The 16,711-nt window shown below is 51.7% G+C and overlaps 1 long non-coding RNA gene across 7 annotated transcripts in view; it reads right to left on the reverse strand.

The window, feature by feature from the left end:
* LOC129471868 (uncharacterized) overlaps nt 1-2,086 on the reverse strand; it is a 42,258-nt gene extending 40,172 nt beyond the window's left edge. For 3 of the 7 annotated variants that reach the window (XR_010118882.1, XR_010118883.1, XR_010118881.1), the window contains exons 1-2: nt 2,003-2,084; nt 1,828-1,907 (exon numbers count right to left, since the gene is read on the reverse strand). This is a non-coding gene — a long non-coding RNA (uncharacterized lncRNA). Of the gene's footprint in view, nt 1-1,827 lie in introns of all 7 variants that reach the window. The other 4 variants (XR_010118884.1, XR_008653780.2, XR_010118885.1 and 1 more) reach the window with 3 other exon arrangements.
* Nucleotides 2,087-16,711: the final 14,625 nt, after the last annotated feature.

Here is a 16,711-nt window from a genome sequence, read left to right on the forward strand (position 1 = left end):
AGGAGCAGTAGCCACTTTCTCACCTGTAAAATGGGAATGAAGCCGGGAGCGGTGGCTCACACTTGTAATCCCAGCACATTGGGAGGCTGAGGCAGGCGTATCACCAGAGGTCAGGAGTTCGAGACCAGCCTGGCCAAAATGGTGAAACCCCAACTGTACTAAAAATACAAAAATTAGCTGGGCGCGGTGGTGTGCACCTGTAATTCCAGCTACTCAGGAGGCTGAGGCATGAGAGTCACTTGAATCCAGAAGACAGAGGTTGCAATGAGACGAGATCGCACCCCTGCACTCCAGCCTGGGTGACGGAATAAGATTCTGTCTCAAAAAAAAAAAGGGGGGATAATGAGAGCTTGAAAGGAGACAAAGAAGTAAAGCTTTTTATTCAACCTCTGCTGAGGTGACTTTTCCAGGTTTCCAGGGGGGTGTGGATACACCCAAAAGCAGGGCGGGGGCGGGGGGCAGTGTGGGATGGGGCCCTGAGATGGCAGAATTCATCCTCAAAGGTGAGTGAGGCCTTGCTCCTTCTGGGAGCAGCAAAGCTGGACAAGCAGAGACAAGGGCTGCTTCTTGGACACAAAGAATTCCTGGAGAGCCTCAGGAATATGACTTTGGGCCTGGACACTTTGTCAAATCAAAGATTGATTGAATCAGTGAATGGCTGAATTTATGGCTCGAGATGAGCTCACTTGGAAACGGCCCTGTGATCATGAGAAAACTTGAACCAAAAGAGGGGGAATGGCCTGGCGCGGTGGCTTACGGCTGTGATCCCTGCACCTTGGAAGGCTGAAGCGGGTGAATCACTTGAGCCCAGGAGTTCAAGACCAGCTTGGGCAACATAGCGAGACCACGTCTCAAAAAACTAAACAACAACAACCAAAAAAAAAAAGAAGGAAGGAGGAGGAGGAGAAAAAGGATAAGGAGAAAGAGGAGAAGAAGGAGAAGGTGGGGAGGGGGTGGGGAGAAAGGGTCCCGTGAAATCCTTAAGTCAGGAAATCTGACTCCTGCCGGGCCGCAAGGGTCAAAGAATTCCCCACGTGCCTCAGCGCCACCTGCTGGCGATTACTGACCCTGGCTGCAGCTAGAAGTTACAGCCTGAATGGGGAAGATTTTGCAAAGAGGAGGACCAAGCTCTAAGATGGCCCTGCCTGCTCAGCAAGGGCTGCTACCTGATTCATCCTGATCCTTCCAGGAGTCGGCCAAGAAAATATATCAAAGCCTGGGAAAAGGCAAGAGATTTCTGGGTGTGTTCCTTTCAGAGGAGTGCCGGGTGTTGGCTGTGACCCTCTAGTGATGATGATTCTTTAGGGGTGTGTGCTTGTGGGCCTTTGATTGTCTTTGATTAGCTTTATAGCTCTGTAGGGATAGAGGCAATTTGAGGAAAACATATCACAAAGCAAATGATTCCTGCTCATAACCGTGCAAAGGAATTTTGTCCAGTAGAGAATATAAATACCTGTAAGTCAAATTCTCAGTTGAACTCATTTTAACATCTTGCTGATTCCATGTCAATTAATAAGTCAAAGAAAATCTTTGACACATGTTCATTTTAATTTGTATGGGAGTCATGATATTGCCTCTTTGAAAGTTATACTGGCGCAGGTCCTTTGCACATAAGAAATCTACAAAGTCTCTCACACATTTCCACCCTTCCCTCCCCCAACCGGTTCAGATGGGACCAACAACTGCATCCTCTGGGTCCCCAGACGCAGCCTCACCCTCCAGACTGCCAGCTCCCAAGGGCAGGGGCAGGTCTGATCCTTGCGGGAACTGCAGCACTCTTGTAGATGCTGTTGAATGAATCTACGGATATATTTAGATATAACTCACCTTATTACTGGCAATGGAGCACCAATGGGAAAGACAATGCATGCACGTGGCCGAACGCTTCTGAGCCTCAGTTTCTGCATCTGCAAAATGAGGATAACGGGTTCAGCCTACAGATGGAGAAGTCTTAAGCCAATCTCCCTGTTTTCCATTTCTCTCTTTTGGTTTCTATTCCTACCTCCCATCCCACCCCCAGGATGCTAAGAACAGGAACCAGGTCATTTCCTCTGGCTCCCCACCCTGCAAGGCCCACAGGAAGTGCTCCGTTAAGTCCTCCTACCTGGCTCATGAATGACAAGGGGAGGCGGGGTTGGTTTAAGAAGCCTGGGCGTGGAGGGAGAGGGGCCTGCTCAGCGGGAGACTTGGGCTCCAGTGCTGGAGGGAAAGGGGTACGTACAGGGAACCCCGAGGAGACAAACCGAAGGGAGAGGCTGAAGTGGCTGGACTTTAAGCAAATCTAGTGCCAAGCCCCACTCCATCCAAGCTTGAGGAGCCTACCTGCTTCTCTGGCCCCTTTTCCCCCCAAACAGCTTCCTCTGCTAAGAAGGGCTCTGAGTCCCTCATAACTGGGATTCAGGCGCCATCTCGTGGCCATTCCTGGAACTGCAAAGGCTGCGCGGAGCCGGAACCTGTCCAAGGACAGAGGAAACCAGGCCAACCCTTCTCCAACTTTCTGGCCCCGCATCCTCCTCATCTCCATCTTCTCCTTTCCATTTATTGAGCACTGACTATGCCAGCCTCTGTGCTCAGCCCTTTACAGGCCCTTAGCACATTTATTTATTGAATAGCCTTAAAAGGAAGTTATATTTAAGGTCTGCTTATTATCATTTTATAGCTGGGCACGGTGGCTCCCGCCTGTAATCCCAGCACTTTGGGAGACCCAGGCAGGCGGATCACCTGAGGTCAGTAGTTCGAGACCAGCCTGGCCAACATGGTGAAATCCCATCTCTACTAAAAATACAAAAATTAGCCGAACGTGGTGGCGGATGCCTGTAATCCCAGCTACTCTGGAGGCTGAGGCAGGAGAATCTCTTGAACCGGGCGGGGGAGGTTACAGTGGGCCGAGATTATGCCAGTGCACTCCAGCCTGGGCAACAGAGCGAGACAACGTCTCAAAAAAAAATCCGGGTGTGGTGGCTTACGCCCGGAATCTCAGCATTTTGGGAGGCTGAGGCAGGCGGATCACCTGAAGTCAGCAATTCAAGACCAGCCTGGTCAACATGGTGAAACCCCGTCTCTACTGAAAATACAAAAAATTAGCCGGTCATGGTGGTGGGTACCTGTAATCCAGCTACTCAGGAGGCTGAGGCAGGAGAATCACTTGAACCTGGGAGGCGGAGGTTGCAGTTAGCTAAGATTGTGCCTTTGCACTCCAGCCTTGGCAACAAGAGCAAGATTCTGTCTCAAAAAAAAAAGAAAACCATTTTACAGATGAAGAAACTGAGGCACAGAGAGATGAAAGAGTTTTCCCAAAGCCACGCAGCTAGGAATTGGACCAGAATAGCTTTTCTCTGTAAAGGAGAGTGACAGTGAGGCAGCTGGTCCTGCCCCTCAACAGTCATTTGGCCCTGGAGCCCTTCAGCTCTAATTCAAATATGGTCTGGGACTGGGCACAGTGGCTCACACCTGTAATCCCAGCACTTTGGGAGACCGAGGCGGGTGGATCTCTTGAGGTCGGAGTTCGAGACCAGCCTGGCCAACACGATGAAACCCCGTCTCTACTAAAAATACAAAAATTAGCCCAGCGTGGTGGCGAGCGCCTGTAATCCCAGCTGCTCGGGAGGCTGAGACAGGAGAATCACTTGAACTGAACCCGAGAGGCAGAGGTTGCAGTGAGCCGAGATAGCGCTACTGTACTCTAGCCTGGGCGACAAAGCAAGACTCCGTCTCAAAAATAAATAAATAAATAAAATAAAAATACAAAAATTAGCCAGGCATGGTGGCAGACCCCTGTAATCCCAGCTCACAAGTGTGAGCCACTGCATCCAGCCTGTCTCCTGTAATTCTATCTCAGTTCCTGTTAATGCCCTTCACAGCTCCTATCACTGTTTATATGGCCTGATTTACTTAAGTGTCTGTCTCCCACCCAAGACTGGGGGCTTCCCAAGAGCAGGGACCTCGTCTGTTTTCTCTTTTTTTTTTTTTTTTTTTTTTGAGACGGAGTCTCGCTCTGTCACCCAGGCTGGAGTGCAGTGGCACAATCTCGGCTCACTGCAAGCTCCGCCTCCTGGGTTCACGCCATTCTCCTGCCTCAGCCTCTCCGAGTAGCTGGGACTACAGGCGCCCGCCACCACGCCCGGCTAATTTTTTTTGTATTTTTAGTAGAGACGGGGTTTCACCGTGGTCTCGATCTCCTGACCTGGTGATCCGCCCGCCTCGGCCTCCCAAAGTGCTAGGATTACAAGCGTGAGCCACCGCGCCCGGCCTTCCTCTGTTTTCTTCACTGCCATGTCCCCAGAGCAAAATATGGATTCCAGAATACAAAATAGGAGCTCAATAAACATCTGTGAGTGAACTGATACATGGATTAATTAATGGAAGATTAACCAAAGACTTGTCCCTGCCCTGTGTCTCAAAAAAAGACTCTGTCTCAAAAAAAAAAAAAAAAAAAAGCCAGAGAGGGGGCCGAGTGTGGGGAGATAACTCGAGGCTGAGGCCAGATGAAGGTCTCTTGGCCACCGGCATGCCCAAATGAGGATGCAACATGTAGTAACAAAGGGACACAATGGGAGGAACACAGGAGCTGCTCGCCAGGCCACTGTGCACTTGCATCTCATTACCCAGCCACACCTCCCACTGTGCACTATGAATTCATATTTTCTAGAAATCCTCTAATTATCTTGTGAATAGCACAATTACATGGCATTGCATTGTGTGTGTGTTTTTAAAAAGTTCGTTTGTTAAACATAAACCTTTAAAATGCATGATGTTTTCCACGGCCTTTTTATTTTTTAATTTAATAACACTGGAAGCCTTAAAATTGGAAGCAGCAGGGGCTTTTTCTTTTTTTTTTTTGAATCGGAGTTTCTCTCTTGTCACCCAGGCTCGGGTGCAATGGCGCAAACTCGGCTCACTGCAACCTCTGCCTCCCGAGGTTCAAGCAGTTCTCCTGCCTCTGCTTCTGAGTAGCTGGGATTACAGGTGCCCACCACCACGCTGGGCTAATATTTGTGTTTTTAGTCGAGACGGGATTTCACCCTGTTGGCCAGGCTGGTCTCGAACTCCTGACCTCAGATGATCCACCCGCCTCGGCCTCCCAAAGTGTTGGGATTACAGGCGTGAGCCACCATGCCCGGCCTGCAACAGGAGTTTTTCTTGACCTTCAAGAGGTCGGTCCTGGGGTATCTACACACACAGTCACACACAGCCACTCACCCTCACACTCACTTGCCCATGGTGCCCAGCCAGAGGGCAGAGACTTGTTCCCCTGCCACCACAGGTGACCTTGGGCTGGACACTGCAGCATCTTCACTACCTCAGCTCCACCCCACTGAGCCCTTTTACACAGAACATGTTTACATGTTTTACAAAAAACATTCCCATCCTCGTGGACCTTCATTACAAAACAGTCAGAGATGTGTGTGTCCATTTTACAGACAGGTAAAATGAGGATCTGAGAGGTGCCTGCTCAAAGCTACTGGGGAGAGCACAGGGACTCTGGAGGAGACAAGATGGGGACGGGTGGCCTGGCATGATGGCTCATGCCTGTAATCCCAGCACTTTAGGAGGCTGAGGTGGGCAGATCACTTGAGATCAAGAGTTCGAGACCAGCCTGGCCAACATGGTGAAACCCCATCTCTACTAAAAATACACAAATTAGCCAGGTGTGGTGGCGGGCACCTGTGGTCCCATCTACTCTGGAGGCTGAGGCACAAGAATTGTTTGAACCCAAGAGGTGGAGGTTGCAGTGAGCAGAGGTCACACCACTGCACTCCAGCCTGGGTGACAGAGCAAGACTCCATCTCAAAAAAAAAAAAAAAAAGATGCGGATGAAGAGATTGAAAGGTTTAAAGATGACCAGAGGGTCAGGAGAGTGTCAACATGAACCCCCGGGTGGACTATGACCTTCGATAGACCTGTGTTTGAATCCCAGCCCCACCATTCATTTATCTTGGGTAAATTACTGAAGCTCCCTGATCCCCAGTTTCCAAATCTTCATAGTGGGAATAATGATAGCATCACCTCAAGATCCTCTCGTGCAGGTTAAATGAGGCAGTATGGGTGAAATACCTGTTGTTATTTTCAGACTTACCAAGCCTGTGACCCTGGAGTGTAGGGTGAGGTGTGATGGGGAAGAGGCCACTCAGGGTACAGCCTGCCCAGCCACAGGCTAGGGAGACTCCTGCTGTGTTGCTGCCTCTGCCTGCTAGACAGTAGTTATTTTACAATTACTATCGTCCGTCCTTTCCCATCACTCCTGCTTTAGAGCTTACAAAGTGCTTTCATTCATTCATCCCTCCATTCACTCATTCAGCTTTTACAGAGTGCCTCTTATGTAAGCCAGGCATGGTGCTGGGCTTCCAGTATATCCTGGTGAACGAGGTAAGTACTGTCCTTGCACCCGGACGGCTTACAGACATCCAGTAGTTAATCATACAAATAAATATGTAGTTAGAAATTGGATTGCCGGGCATGGTGGCTCACACCTGTAATCCCAGGACTTTGGGAGGCCGAATCGGGCAGATCACAAGGTCAGGAGATCGAGACCATCCTGGCTAACACGGTGAAACCCTGTGTCTACTAAAAACACAAAAAAATTAGCCAGGCGTGGTGGTGGGCGCCTATAGTCCCAGCTACTCAGGAGGCTGAGACAGGAGAATGGCGTGAACCCGGGAGGTGAAGGTTGCAGTGAGCCGAGATCGCACCACTGCACTCCAGCCTGGGCGACAGAGGGAGACTCTGTCTCAAAAAAAAAAAAAGAAAGAAAAAAAGAAATTGGGTTAAGGGTGAGGAGAGAAAAATATAGGGGTCCCAGGTGAGAGAATCACAAGGTGCCCCAATTTAATCTCAGCGAACCTTCACAGTAGTGTTCAAGGCTAACTCTCACTCCCAATGCCTCAGATAGAGCCCCTGAAGATCAGTAGAGGTCCAGCACTTGCCCACGGGCACCCATAAGGTGGGATGAAGGACCCTGACTGTTTCTCCAGCTGAGCCAGAGGAAGGCGAGCCCCCTGGGTTTCCCCTGCCTTGGAGAGAGGCTTGCAAGAGCGGCCAGGGAAGGGGGGAGCCTGCCTGGAGTCCTATGTCCCCGTCACATCTCCTCTGTGTCTCCTGAGAGGCGGGGGAGTTGGCTCAGACCCAGGGGTCTGAAGCGCAGAGTAGGCACCAGCCTGGGCACCTGTGCCTACCCTTTGGGCATAGCCGTTCCAAGTTGGGCCCCTCTAGACTCCAAGGGGCCAGATTGTGAGTGGAAGGAGGGTTGCTTCCAGGGGAGGCTATGCCAGGCTGGCTTGGCAGCATGCCCACCTTGTGGCCAGAGTGAGCTGGAGGCTATGCTATCATCTATCTATCTATCTATCTATCTATCTATCTATCTATCTATCTCCTTGGATCTGCATATGCCACGTCTTTCGTTCAGTCACTCAACAAACATTCATAAAGCATCTACTTTGTTCCAGGTAATAGGCTAAATTCCGTGCCAACAGACACATCAGACCAATGTCCCCGTTCTCCTGAACAGAAAGGAAGACAGAGAGTAGTGAAGTCATCACACAAAAGCCAGGGGTTCCCTTCACAGGTGTCACCCTTGCAGTCTCTCTCTCCCTCCCGTCTCAGCCAACCCGCAGGCACGTGCTGTGGGTGCTGCCTTCTGTATCCCAAGGCCAGATGCCTCTCACCTCGACGATGCCCTCCGTCTCTTTCAGGATGAGCACACTGTCCTACGAGCAAGGCCCCAGCGTCCTTCTTTGGACAGTTCCCCACCCCGGCCACAGCGAGCTTCCTGTGCACTCTCCCTCTGAACCCTCCATGGACCCCCGCTCAGAGTAAAACCCAAACTCCTTCTGGTGACCTACGAGGTCCCACATGACGGGGCGTCCTGTCACCTCTCCCACCTCATCTCTGGCCACTGCCCGTCGCTCCCTTCCCCCAACACACTGGCCTTCCCGTGTCTCAAGTTCACAGGCACATCCCTGCCTCTGGGCCTCTGCCCGGAATGTTCCACAACTAGACGTCCCCATGTCTTCCTCTCCCATTCCACAACAGCCTCTGTTCAAATGTCACCATCTCAAGAAAGCACCTTCCTTCGTGCCTCCCTTGCCCTGCCTCACTTTCTTCCAGAACACTGGCCTAGAAAAATAGAACTCACATTCTTTTTTTTTATTTATTTATTTTTTTTTTTTTTTTTTTTTTTTTTTGAGACGGAGTCTCGCTGTCGTCCAGGCTGGAGTGCAGTGGCACAATCTCGGCTCACTGCAAGCTCCGCCTCCCGGGTTCACGCCATTCTCCTGCCTCAGCCTCCTGAGTAGCTGGGACTACAGGCGCCCGCCACCTCGCCCAGCTAATTTTTTGTATTTTTTAGTAGAGATGGGGTTTCACCATGTTAGCAGGATGGTCTCGATCTCCTGACCTCGTGATCCGCCCACCTCGGCCTCCCAAAGTGCTGGGATTACAGGCGTGAGCCACCGTGCCCGGCCTCTTTTTTTTTTTTTTTTGAGATGGCGTTTCACTCTTATCGCCCAGGCTGGAGTGCAATGGCGCGATCTCGGCTCACCGCAACCTCCGCCTCCCGGGTTCAAGCGATTCTCCTGCTTCAGCCTCCTGAATAGCTGGGATTACAGGCAGGCACCACCACGCCTGGCTGATTTTGTATTTTTAGTAGAGACAGCATTTCTCCATGTTGGTCAGGCTGGTTTTGAACTCCTGACCTCAGGTGATCCGCCCGCCTCAGTCTCCCAAAGTTCTGGTATTACAGGCATGAGCTACCGTGCCCAGCCAGAACTCACATTCTATTTTGTATTTGTTCATTATCGTCTATTTCCTCGTCCAGGGCAGGGATTCTTGTCTCTCTTGTCCACTGCTGCATCAGAGCCTAGAACATGCCTGGTACATAAGAGGTGCTCAATAAATATTTGTTAAAAACAAATGAAGACAATTGCAAAGTGTGGGTAAGGGCTGAGAACAAAAACCACAGGAAGTCAGTGCAGGATGGAGTGGGGGCTGCACCCACCTGGTGGAGGTGGCAGGTGGGGGTCAGAAGTGGTTTCCCTGAAAGTTAGCCGGGTGTGGTGGTGCGTGCCTGTAGTTCTAGTGACTTGGGAGGCTGAAGTTCTAGTGACTTGGGAGGCTGAGGCAGAAGAATCGCTTGAACTCAGGAGGCGGAGGTTGCAGTGAGCCGAGATTATGCCACTGCACTCCAGCCTGGGTGACAGAGTGACACTCCACCTCAAAAAAAAAAAGGCCGGGCGTGGTGGCTCACGCCTGTAATCCCAGCACTTTGGGAGGCCGAGGCGGGCGGATCACGAGGTCAGGAGATCGAGACCATCCTGGCTAACACGGTGAAACCCCGTCTCTACTAAAAATACAAAAAAATTAGCTGGGCGTGGTGGTGGGCGCCTGTAGTCCCAGCTACTCGGGAGGCTGAGGCAGAAGAATCCCTTAAACTCAGGAGGCAGAGGTTGCAGTGAGCCGAGATTATGCCACTGCACTCCAGCCTGGGCGACAGAGTGAGACTCCATCTCAAAAAAAAAAAAAAAAAAAAAAAAAAAGTGGTTTCCCTGAGAAACTGGGAAGGCCCTTCAGAGTGGACCCAAACTGAGGCAAGGTGGCCAGGCCTTTGAGCCTCCCCATTAACCAGTAACAGGCTGCCCCTGGGGAACAGACATGCCCTTGTCCCTGAGGATGGGACATTTGACTGAAATCTGAAGGCTGAAAAGGAGCTGAGGGAAACGGAAAAGAGCTCTGCCACAGAGGGAGGCGTGGGGAACAGGGAGGCAGCCTTGAGGCAGCTGCGGCAGCTGACAGGAGGTGTGCAGAGCTGGGAGGTAACCCCTGAGGTCAGGAGCTCAATTTATCATCAAAGCAATGGGTAGCCTTGAAGGGCTTAAGCTGGAGATTGGCTGGATCTGCTTGGATCCTTCTGGCTGCCCTGGGCAGAAGGGGTCAGAAGAGGCAAGAGAGGGGAGGGAAACCACTTAAGAAGCTGCGGAGATTTAGACGCGCCATGACCTTGGCCTCAGGTGGTGGCTGCAGAAATGGAGAAAGAAGGAGGCAGGAAAGTCTGACCTTCGGGGGACTCCAGTGGGTGCCAAGCCAGAGCCTCCGCTATGACTGGTTGGTTGTCTCAGGGACAGTCACCTCTGGGCTCCGGGACCCTGAAACAGACTCGGAGGAGATCCTCACTCAGCAGCTTACAGGGGGCTGCTCTCAGGGACCACCCCAAAAGGGAGTGAGAAGCAGAAGTTACAACCAAGGCCTCAGCCTATTCCAGGGAATTCTGGGGCTGAAAGGGCCCTTTAGAGGTGACCCAAACTGAGGCAAGGCGGCCGCATCTTTGAACCTCCCTGTTGACTGTTAAAAATCTAGCTTATTACAGAGCTCTCCCCCATCCCTCCCATTTGCGGAACTTCACAGGTGTTTACATACATCCAGGAGCCCACCCTGGGTCAGCCTCAACTCTGGGTGCTGCTCGGCCCAGTATACAGTAGGCGCTCACTGAATGTTAGAAGGCCCAGAGTGGAGGGAGGAAAGAGGCTCAAGTTCTAAGGAGGCTCCCAGCTTTCTTTGTGGTTTGGGCCCCAGGCTAAGAAGGAGGCCAAACTGGGGAGAGAAGACCATGCAATGAGTTTGGGACATGTGAGGCTGTGGTGTCCAGCCCCCCGAGGAGCCCCACCATGAAGGAGGAAGAGGAAGAGACTGAGAGGAGAGGACTCGGGGAGGGGGAGCCTGGCAGGTAGAGTTTCAGAACGCATGGAGGTGGCAATGATGACGCCAAGGAAAGAGCAGCAGAGATGAGGACCCAGAAGCAGGGACGCGGAGAATGTGGCAGTGTCTGGTGAGGGCAGGGTCAATGCAGGAAACAGAAACCCCTCTTGGTGTTTTTAGCAGCAAGGTATTTAATACAGAGCAGTAGGTCGTTGCACAACCATCAGATAGGCTCAATAAGCCAAGCCTCCAGGAATGATTCCAGACCTTTCCATACTCGACCCACTGAGAAAGCCAACGCCAGAGCTATGAATTGAAGAACTTACCCCTGAAGCTTAAATGCAGGGATCAGAAAGCTGGATTTAAGAAGCTGCTACCCCTGCTTTCATCCCTGCGACTACCTCTGAGCAAGCACGAGGCTGGAGCCTTAAATGCTGGAGACCTGACACCAGATCATCACCAGTGCAGAAAAACCTCGTGTTCCTGCGACCTTGCAGGCTAGCAGAAACAGCCAAAAGGGGGCACAAAATAACTTAAAATTAATAAAATGACAATTTAGCAACAACAACCAACACTTACATAGTGCCTATTATGTGCCAGGCACTGTTCTATTATTATTTCTATTTTATTTTTATTTATTTATTTATTTATTTTTATTTTTTTGAGACGCAGTTTCACTCTTGTCACCCAGGCTGGAGTGCAATGGTGTGGTATCGGCTCACTGAAATCTCCGCCTCCAGGGTTCAAGCAATTCTCCTGCCTCAGCCTCCCAAGTAGCTGGGATTACAGGTGCCCACCACAACGCCCAGCTAAGTTTTGTATTTTTAGTAGAGATGGGGTTTCACCATGTTGCTCAGACTAGTCTCGAACTCCTGACCTCAGGTGATCCGCCGCTTCGGCCTCCCAAAGTGCTGGGATTACAGGCGAGAGCCACCGCGCCCGGCCGGCTCCTATTTTGTAAATGAGGAAACTGAAGCACAGAGAGGACGGAGCCTCACTTCCGCCTTCCAAACCCTGCTGCAGTGAGTATCTTGGTGGAGCCTGTCCCTCACGCAGGCACCGCAGGGAAGGGACAGGCAGTGCTTTGCCGTCCAGCTGCCCCAGCTAGGAGGGGGCAATGGACTTGAGAGAGCCAAGCCACAGCGTCTACCCCACAAATTGCCACTACCACTGTCACCTCTCCACCAAGACTATGATCTGCCACCGCTATTAGCAATCACTTGAACTACCCTCAAGTCATTACCAGCCCCCTCACTTCCTCCGCCAACATCGAGATCTAATAGAGCCATCACCTTTTCGTCACTCGGCGTCACCATCAGTGTCACTGTCACCGCTGCCATGATTACCCCCATTACTCCCACCCTGGCGGCAGGGTGGTGTCGAGATGGCAGTGAGATCACTTCCTTGCCTTGGTGCTCCCTGCGGTAATTGCTTAATGAGATGTTTGCGGCTCTGAGCATACTACTTACCCTGCACAACTAGGAATCCTTCCCAGGTTCTGACGAGGCCGGGATGGTTTGTGAGCGGAGGGCTCTGTGGCTGTAGTGTGGCTGGGAGGGTCCAAGAGCACCTCTGGAAGGCCCATTTTGTCTGTCCCCCTGCCTCATCAATGCTTTGCCTTTGTGGTGGAGAAAAGCAAGAGTGTGATAATGTAGGGGACTCAAAGAATCCATCTAGGTCAACTTAGACAACTGACTTCCCCTCTCTGGGCCTCAGTTTCCTCATCTGCAGGATAGGAGCAAGAAGAATTATCTTAATGAGTAATGTGGGGATTCGAGGTAATGCAAATAAAGAATCTGGCATGGTGCCCAGCGCCCAGGTGGCTCTCAAATGGAAGCTGCTAATATCTTTTCTTTATTTTATTAAACATTTATGGCTGGGCGCCGTGGCTCACGCCTGTAATCCCAGCGCTTTGGGAGGCCGAGGCGGGCAGATCACCTGCAGTTGGGAGTTGGTGACCAGCCTGGCCAACATGGAGAAACCCCGTCTCTACTAAAAATACAAAATTAGCCGGGCATGGTGGTGCACGCCTGTAATCCCAGCTACTCGGGAGGCTGAGGCAGGAGAATTGCTTGAACCCGGGAGGCAGAGGTTGTAGTGAGCTGAGATCACGCCATTGCACTCCAGCCTGGGAGACAGAGCGAGACTCCGTCTCAAACAAACAAACAATAAATAAATAATTTATATAATGGTCACTTTGTGCCAGGCACTGCTCTGACACTTTACAAATTTCTTTTTTTTTTTTTTTTTTTTTGAGACGGAGTCTCGCTCTGTCGCCCAGGCTGGAGTGCAGTGGCGCGATCTCGGCTCACTGCAAGCTCCGCCTCCCGGGTTCACGCCATTCTCCCACCTCAGCCTCTCCGAGTAGCTGGGACTACAGGCGCCCGTCACCATGCCCGGCTAATTTTTTTGCATTTTTAGTAGAGACGGGGTTTCACCGTGGTCTCGATCTCCTGACCTCGTGATCCGCCCGCCTCGGCCTCCCAAAGTGCTGGGATTACAAGCGTGAGCCACCGCGCCGGGCCAACTTTACAAATTTCAACTCACTCATTTAAACCTCCTGAGATAGGTACTACTATTGCTCCCATTTTACAGATAAAAAAACTGAAGCAGAGTTAAGTAGCTTACCCAAGATAACACAACTAGTTAGTGACAGAGCTGGGATGTAACACAGGGAGTCTGATGTCTTAACCTTGGTGCTCTTTGGCCCTAAGTGCTTCACCCTGTTCTAAAAACCTTCCCTCCCAGCCCTGGCCAGGCTGAAGAAGACTCTGCTCTTTTTGTCTGTCATTTGGAAAAGGGCCTCCAGAAGTCAGTCCCTTGTCTTGGGATAGAAATGCTTCCATTGACCTTGTCCAGGGCCTCCCATCCCCTCCAGTCAGGAAGTCCTTCCTGTTGTCTGACTTGAATCTGGGCTGAGGCAGCAGTTCCCAGGGAAAAGCCTCTTCAGCTGGGATACTTGGTGGGAGGGGCCTCAGGAGATGTGGTGGAGGAGGGAGGGGGCTCAACCCTGAACTCTCAGAGAGTGGAATTTGGGGGACGGGTTCTGGGCATCTGAGTGGCGGCAGAGCTCTGGGGCAGGAAACCCTGTTAGCTCCTTTCCAAAGGGATCTTGGTTTCCCCACCCCTCCACAACTGCACCGGCGACTTCTCAAACTACCTCCCAAGCTCAGATAAAAGCAGGAACGAAGGAAGTGACAGCATTGGACAGGCCAAGCCTGCTGCAAGACACCTGGACATCACTGTCACCATCAGACACCACATTGGTACCTGCTACCAAAGACCACCTTTCTTTCTTTCTTTCTTTTTTTTTTGAGACAGAATCTCCCTTTGTCACCCAGGCTGGAGTGCAGTGGTGCGATCTCAGCTCACTGCAACCTCAGCCTCCCGGGTTCAAGCAATTATCCTGCCTCAGCCTCCTGAGTAGCTGGGATTACAGGCATGTGCCACCATGCCGGGCGAATTTTTTTTTTTTTTTTTGTATTTTCATTAGAGACAGGGTTTCACCATATTGGCCAGGCTGGCAAAAGCCTCCTTTCTAAGTGAATTCTCACCCTCCTGTCTTGGCATCACTCACTCCAAGCCCTGGGCTAAGCCCCTTGGCTGCCCCAGGTTGTGTGCCCATGTCCTCTCTGCCGGGGAGCAGGAAGAGGGGTCTGTGGTCCCCTCCAGCTTCTATAGTGGGCGATAGGGCCCAGATGTCCATCAAGACTCATGCAGTGGGGGCTCCTCCCCAAGGAGAAAGGGGCTTTGAATGTAACGGGAAGATAGGAAGGGCTGTCCTTTGATAAGAGGAGGAGTTCGTCCTCAGGAGTGAAGGAGGAAGGAGGAAATGGGCACAGGGCAGACAGAAAACAATGAAAGTCCTGCTCAGAGAGGAAGCCCGGGGGCCAGGATGCACATAGAAGCTGGAGGAAATGCTGCCCTCTGTACCAAATGCAAATCAAAGTTGGAGGTGCCCGGACCTGTCAACCCCAGGAGGCTGAAAGCCCCTTGAGCTCACCCAGCAGCCTCTGCTGCCCCCACCACAGGGACGCCTGCAGAGCGCTATCCCCTCTTTCATACTGTGGCCCAAATGTGGGGGGGAAACTTGGCCCATTCCCTTTAGAACGCAGTGGAGAGAAGAAACCAGGCTTGGACCTGCAAACAAGGTGTTAGCAATGGCCCAGGGACAACAAAGGGGAAATAAACACAGACATGTACTTATATATTCCACGTGCATTTATCTGGTACCAGCCAGATTCCAGGTACCCAGAGAATGAGCGGGCTGCCCTCATGGAGCTTACACTCTAGTGGGGAAGACCCTGAAACATGTCACACTGCAGTAAACAAGGTGACCCATCAGTGCTGGGCCGACCACAACAAAGGTGAAAAGACGGAGAGTAACTGGGGAGCCCCCTTTAGAGTGAAAGGTCAGGGAAGGGCTCTTTGGGCCAAGACTGGGAGGATGAGTAACCAGACATGCAGAGAGCGGGAGGCAACTGTGGGCTCCAAGTCCCTGAGGTAGGAACAAGCTTGTTGTGCTTGTAGAACAGCAAAGGGGCCAGTCGAAGCTGGAACACAGGGGTGGAAGGGGGAGATGAGGCTAAAGTCATCCCATAAAGAATCAGCATTTTATTCCAGCCAGTGGGAAGCCACTAAGGACTGTCCTTTAGGCCTGGCATGGTAGCTCACGCCTGTAATCCCAGCACTTTGGGAGGCCGAGGCGGGCAGATCACTTGAGGTCAGGAGTTTGAGACTAGCCTGGCCAACATGGTGAAACCCCATCTTTACTAAAAATACAAAAAGATTAGCTGGGAGTGGTGGTGCATACCTATAATCCCAGCTACTCAGGAGGCTGAGGCAGGAGAATTGCTCAAACTTGGGAGGCAGAAGTTGCAGTGAGCTGAGATCGTGTCACTGCACTCCAGCCTGAGCGAGAGAGCAAGACTCCGTATCAAAAAAAAAAAAAAAACAAAAAGGCCAGGCACGGTGGCTCACGCCTGTAATCCTAGCACTTTGGGAGGCCGAGGCGGGTGGATCACGAGGTCAGGAGATCGAGACCATCCTGGCTAACACGGTGAAACCCCATCTCTACTAAAAATACAAAAAATTAACCAGGCGTGGTGGCGGGCGCCTGTAGTCCCAGCTACTGGGGAGGCTGAGGCAGGAGAATGGCGTGAACCCAGGAGGCGGAGCTTGCAGTGAGCCGAGATGGTGCCACTTCACTCCAGCCTGGGCCACAGAGCATGACTCTGTCTCAAAAAAAAAAAAAAAAAAAAAAAGACTGTCTTTTGATAAGAGGAGGGACTTAACCTCAGATGAGAGTCAGGAAGGAGAAGACGGGCACATCGCACGTGGGAATACAGATTACACCATGGAAAGATGAGAGCGTCCCACAGCTGGGCTGTCTCCTCAGTGCAGCATAAGGCCAGGTCATCACTGCACAGTGGAGGGAGGGGAGAGTGGCAGGAGATGTGTTCATTAGGTCACATCAGGTTTCCAGTTTCCTGCATAGAGCCACAACACAGCCCTGAGGACCCTGGGTCCTAATTGGCCCTCATACTCCTGGGGACCTGGCAGTGTCCCTTGACTGGCCTCTTCTCCCTGTCACTGAAAAGACACCAGTAACTGAAGCTTCAACCATCACAATCACAATGTCAGCTATAGCCACAATCATAATCACAGTCACCTCACACCAAAAGGCACAAGGGCAGGACAGGAAGTCCTCAAGGGTACCCTAACTTGGCAAGCCAGCAGGACCCCAGCCCCTTTCTGGGCCCCGTGGAAGGCAACGGGACTGTCCTGGGACAGGGACAGGGACAGGGGGGTGCTGGAGCCAATTCTGCACATCTCTTCACAACTTCACGTGTAGTGGCGTCCTGTGGGTAGCCTGAAATTGACCATGGTGGAGGGCTTTTGGTTATTCTTTCCAGCTAGCCAGTTTACCAGAATCCATACCTCTGGACAGGGCCCTGAGGACAGTTAGAGAAGCTGCGTCCCCCGCCCCCACAAGTCCAGCTGCCACTAGAAAGAGCTGGTTGTG

The sequence above is a fragment of the Symphalangus syndactylus genome, chromosome 22 (genome assembly GCF_028878055.3).
Source record: "Symphalangus syndactylus isolate Jambi chromosome 22, NHGRI_mSymSyn1-v2.1_pri, whole genome shotgun sequence".
Classification (NCBI taxonomy): Eukaryota; Metazoa; Chordata; class Mammalia; order Primates; family Hylobatidae; genus Symphalangus; species Symphalangus syndactylus.